Source organism: Haliaeetus leucocephalus, unplaced genomic scaffold (genome assembly GCF_000737465.1).
Source record: "Haliaeetus leucocephalus isolate CR32 unplaced genomic scaffold, Haliaeetus_leucocephalus-4.0 Scaffold101, whole genome shotgun sequence".
NCBI classification, from domain to species: Eukaryota; Metazoa; Chordata; class Aves; order Accipitriformes; family Accipitridae; genus Haliaeetus; species Haliaeetus leucocephalus.
Window position 1 is genome coordinate 2568449 of NW_010972537.1, and position 5458 is coordinate 2573906.

General features: G+C 42.9%; 1 protein-coding gene across 1 annotated transcript in view; it reads right to left on the reverse strand.

The window, feature by feature from the left end:
• The window catches only part of MYH9 (myosin, heavy chain 9, non-muscle), a 79303-nt gene that overhangs the window by 72860 nt on the left and 985 nt on the right, over positions 1 to 5458 (reverse strand). The window lies entirely within an intron of this gene.

Genomic DNA, 5458 nt, shown 5'->3' on the forward strand with positions numbered 1-5458 from the left:
GCCTCTCGCCCCTCAGGAGAGGTTTGCCTCACTGTACACGACGGAGGGGCCTCGGGTTTTTGGCCCTAGCCTGGGAGAAGGGAGCTCGGGGTCAGCCTCCGGGAGCAGGGCGGTGGGCTGAGGCGCCGTTCTCCGGAGGCCGTGCCTGAAGGCCTCGGTAACGGGGAAGGGAGGGAATTCCCCAGCCGGTCGAGAAGTTGCCCACCCAACCCTGTTGTCTTGCAGTGCAACGTGACCATGATAGGAAGATGGGAGTCGGAACTGAGTTTCATCCGATAAAGGGGCAGAACTGAGGCAAGCGCAAGCAGAAGTGTCGGTGTAAGCAGCCCCTGATGCTGCTGAGGTGTCCAAACAGCCAGTGTGTGCATTACAGGAGGCTCAAAATGCATTGAAAAAGGCACGCCAAAACAGTAGAGGTGTGAAAAGGTGGAGGTGGGTGGTGTAGTTCTGCCTCTTTGCATTTGCTACAGCGCTCTTCGAGGCTGAACTTCGGGATGAGTAACAGGAGGAAGCAGCAGCCAAGATGTAAAACAAAAGTCCTTCTGAAAAGAGTACAGCGTATACAAGTCCATGTGTCAGATCCAGCTATGCAGATGAGGTTTATTGCACGTTTTACAAGCAGGCAGAAATAGAAGGCTCCCTCCCTTTGGGGCTTCCTGCTTTCTGCAAGGAGGGCAGATTTGCAGATGTAGGCACCAGTGACAGAAAATGTAAGGTGAGGTTTACCGATGGCAACACCAAAAGTTACAAGTGGATGAGGCAAATGAAGTGAGAGAGGCTTGAATAAAGAGAGAAGTTAGCAGAGAAGTGTCTCGAGTAAGCATCTCTTGTCCAAGTGAAACACTTCAGGCTTAGAAAGATTCACTGCAGCCATTTGGAAACAATGCTAGACCTTTGTATCTCAAGACACAAAAGGCAGTGGGAGAAATCACTGAAAGGTTTGTACAGCTGAGTATCAGGGATACAGAGGTGTCATTGTTAAAGGCAGAGATGAATGTAAATACAGGTACAAAATAGAAATGAGAATTTAATTTGGCAGTGGGAAGGGAACATACAGGGTAGGTCTTCACTAGTACATCAAGGCAGAAAATTAAAGGAAGCTGGAATTGTGACAACCAGAGACACCTACAAAATCAGATACCTTAGGTGGTGAAATGATCTGCAGTATCCAGTGACTCATTTTGATCCATGAAAAAAAGTGACTAACATATGGAAAGGATATCTACTGGTTGAACAACAGGGTTTTAACTTCACCCACGAAAATGAAGCAGAACGAAAATAGTGGAGGTAACTACATATATCAAAAGCTTTTTAAGAACAGGAGAGGCTGCCTCTTCAGCCAAGTGGCTGAGAAAGGAAAGGTGAGCAAAGGAAAGCAGAAGGCAATATCAAGTCTAAATGAAGCTTTTAAAGGAGAGGAATAGCAGATCTTAGCTGGGAAAGCAAATACATAAGGCAGAATGAACTGACAGCAGTAGTGATGTGGGAAATAAAAGATAATGACTGCAAGCATGAAATGCAGACATAAAAAGGCCTTTTTTTGCCACAAAGTCTTTTTTGAAGAACGTACATGATACTGGGCATTTAAAATTTTGTTATTCTTTTCTGACTCATACTTTCATGTGTACTCTGCTCTTCCTGATTCTAAGATTTAAGTCTAAGGTCAGGCTGGACTGTCTTCTTAAGGTTTGGCAATTTTTTTCCTTTTTTTGTTTTTTTTTAAATTTGAGAACTTGCTTCCACTCCTGTTTAGTCAAAATCAAAACTTTCTTGATGACTTCAGCAGTAAAGTGTGAAAACTGAGTTCAGAACAAAGATTGCTGCAGGTTTACACCATCCTTTCCCTTAATAAAAAGTGTATCCCACCTCTTTTGAAAACTCTCTATATTTCCCTCATGGTCAGATTTGTAGATGTGTGGTAGTTGAGGCAAGTCAGATTGGAAATGTCTGTTTTCTGTACCTTGATTACTTTGAAAGTAAGAGCAACAGCTTTTTATGTTGATCCGGTGGCAGGAAGTTACCCAGGAAAGGAGACACACCTCAGAGAGAAACAAGTATGACTAAAAAAGCTATCATATTAATTTTATATATCTGTTACTTTCTACAAATTCACAGGATGTTTATTTGGATCTTTCTGATCAACTTCACTCACATTTTCCATCAATGTTTGCAAGCCAGCATCCTTTGGAAGAACAAACCTGTACTGGTCATTGAATTCTGAAAAAAATCATGTCAACAGCAGACACGTTTACCAGTTTGGTGGGAGTAAATTAATGGTACTGTAGTATTTGGGGGGGGAATCTACTAAGCTGTGAGCATCCAGAGATGCCTCTTCAATTTGCCAGCCTTAACTGCAGACCACTTTGCTGTACTACAGTGTTTTTCCCTACACTGGTCTAATCCAAGACAATTGGGTTTAAGTTTGTTGGCAAACAGCAGTCCCTGGGAAAAGCCTAGATTTCTGTGATCAACAATAAATGCAGGGACATTTGATTTCTGTATCTGACAAACAAAGTGGCTAAATTAATTTTGGTGAATAATTTCCAATGTTTTGCTGAGGCAGAAGAAATCTCTTCCAAAACCAATTTCTTACTGACAAGCTTGAGAGAGTGAAACAAGAAGAGTGACAGAGACAAAAGGTGTTTACTTCATTGGAGAAGTCACATTGCTAAATGTTAACCACAGTGGGTTTAGACAGAAACCACATACTGTACAGATCTGGAGAATGTCACAATCTGGTATTGCTAAGAAGCCTGAGCTCTGCTTTTGCAAAAGCCTGAAACATCACTAGTTTCAGTGCAGATTCATAATTAGAATTTCTCAAAAAAAGCAGCCCTGGAGTGGCTTTAATACGTACACCCATACAAAGGAGCAGCTATAAATGCAGATGAGAACTTGAAGGGTATTCATGTACTGTAACAAAAGGAAATGGCTCTTTGGCAGTGGGTCTGTAGAAGAAAGCTGCATATGTCTGTGGACTTAACACCTATGTCCTCTGTACAACCTGAAATTTGTCTGCAATTTAGGCACCATCTATTAGCACACAACTTCCTTTTCCCCTTATACCGATTCTTTATTGTTCTGCTCCCGTAACGAATGCCAAATTGAAATTGTAAGAAGGTGGAAAACCATGAACTCAAGACATGGAAGGGGTGAAAGCAAGTGATGTTTCCACTGGGGGGGTCAGAGCTTACAAATTTAGTGAATAACCATTTAAACCCAAGTTCTAGCTCTGTTCATCCAATTTCCACCAGGAGCAGCTGACATAAAAGTGCTGCACTGGACCACAGTAAGGGAAACGTGGCCCGGTAACCTGTCTCAGAAGCAGCCAGTAGCAGATGCTAGGAGGAGAGTAGCCCTTTTACAGAATGATGTTACCCATAGCATGACTACCCAACTTCTGGCATGGCTGTGGGAAAAGTACGGCTTAATTGGCTCATTCTCCTATGGTGGGGTGTGATTCCATCATGCCCTCTTTTATCAGCAGAGCTGGTTTAAGATGTTGTCTATTCTCCCAGTAGCCATTTGTTCCTAGTGCTGTGTCATAGCTTACCACTGCTCCAGTGGTGCTGATACAGATGTTCCAAAAGCCATATTGTAAACTGGATCACTGACGTAGAGTTAAAAAAGAAGGTTATGAAAAAAGATCAGTTCACTGATCTAGTTTATAGGCCCACAGAGAGATGCATCAGCACAACTGAAGGGATTAAACTGAGGCACTGGGATAGGAGTCTTTCAAATTGACTGCTGATGGAGAAAATTTAAGAGGGAACTATACCTGTGCCCCAAGACTGGGGAGGAGCCGTACCTGGCATACTCTAGCATTTAAAACAGTTATTCTACTTTTCACCTCTCCCCAACCCTCCACCCACACAGGCCCGTGTGAACAACCCGCTGAACTCCTGCTCCCTCATTGTGGTTCTTGCTTCAGCTTTAGTAAAAAAGGAACATGTTTTTACTTTCCTAACACATTAATGACAAGATCTGCAGCTGAAAAACAAAGCATTTACATACAATGTCTCTGCTCATTTGGGATACCATTCAGAGGCATAAATCTCTGCCCATTGGTTATGTAGCACTGTAAGTGTATTTGTCTTGTGCAGAGTCCCTGCTTTCAATAAAATGGGAGTGACACAATCTTGTAGAAGGGACATTTGTTGGGGAAGCAGGTTATCAAACAGCTGTGCTCTGTCTGAAGGCAGTTATGGAAGTATCCTCAGAAACGCACCTAAATGAAAACTTCTGTCTTAGGCAGAGGAAAACTTTTCTTGGAGCTTGCGAGTCCCTCCAAACCCTAAGATGAGATTACAACTCCATTATGCATGGTTAGAGACACCACATTCCTGATCTGGCATACTAAGAATAATGGCCCAGAGCTCTTTACCTCCAAGGAATTCTAATATAATCATCTCTAGCAACTAAATGCAAGCACAATGCTAAGCAACAGACATTTTTAGTTCAGTATATCCCCTTCCTAACCTTGTTTCCTCTAGCGCTGTTCTCTTGCTGCTCACTATTTTCTATTCAGCTTTAAACTCGGAGAAAGCTGGCATCCAACACCATTATACAAGCCATCCAGCAAAAGTATCTTTGCCCCAAAACCAAGATTTGGAATCTGAGTTTTCCACCTTGGGCCTACCCAGACTTGTCCAAAATGCCAGCAGAACATATCCTGTTACCTGCTTTAAATAAGCATGGCAACTCTTTGCTGCAGAAAATAACCATTTTCACACAATGTTACGGCTTAGCTCCTTCAGTGATAATTCAGCCAGTACGATGCATGTAATTTTAGGTTTGTCTGTCCTGGCCTCACAGCTCCCAGGTTCAACAATTGCTAAGGAGCCTTTATTAACATCTCAAATACCTCCTTTTCCTTCTCCTTTTCTCAGAGAGGGCAAGAAATGCTTCAGATTCCTGAGTTTAAAAGGGCTTGGGGGCATTCTTCTTACTCGGCAGAGGATAAGCTGAAAGGAGAATAACATCCCTCCCCAGCCCCTCTGTCACCTTGCACCTGTCATGCTTGTGATGCTCAGGTAGCAAACATACATACCAGGCTTGGGTCAGATATTGATAAGGAAAAAATACTTTAAAGAGATTGACAAATCCATCTAAACACTGCTCAATTCATCCTGATAAGGTAGGGCTGTGGAGAGCTTTACGGCACCTTTGCTTCTCTTTTCCTTCCGTAGGTCTCGGGCTGAGCTGTGTTTTCACAGAACCAAGAATTCGGTAGCAGGGTGACGGTGCTATTTGGAAAACAGGACTAAGTTCAGAGAATACGTAAAGGTGATAGTGTTTAACTACTTCACAATTTTTTTCATTGTTTTAATTACTTTTCAGCATCAGTCACCTTTAACGGACCTCTAAGCAAAAGGCGTGTATCTGGATGTTCATTTCCCTCTTCCTCTCCCAGCAGGAACTTAGTCTGCCCCCCCCCCCCCACAAAAAAGGAAGCCCC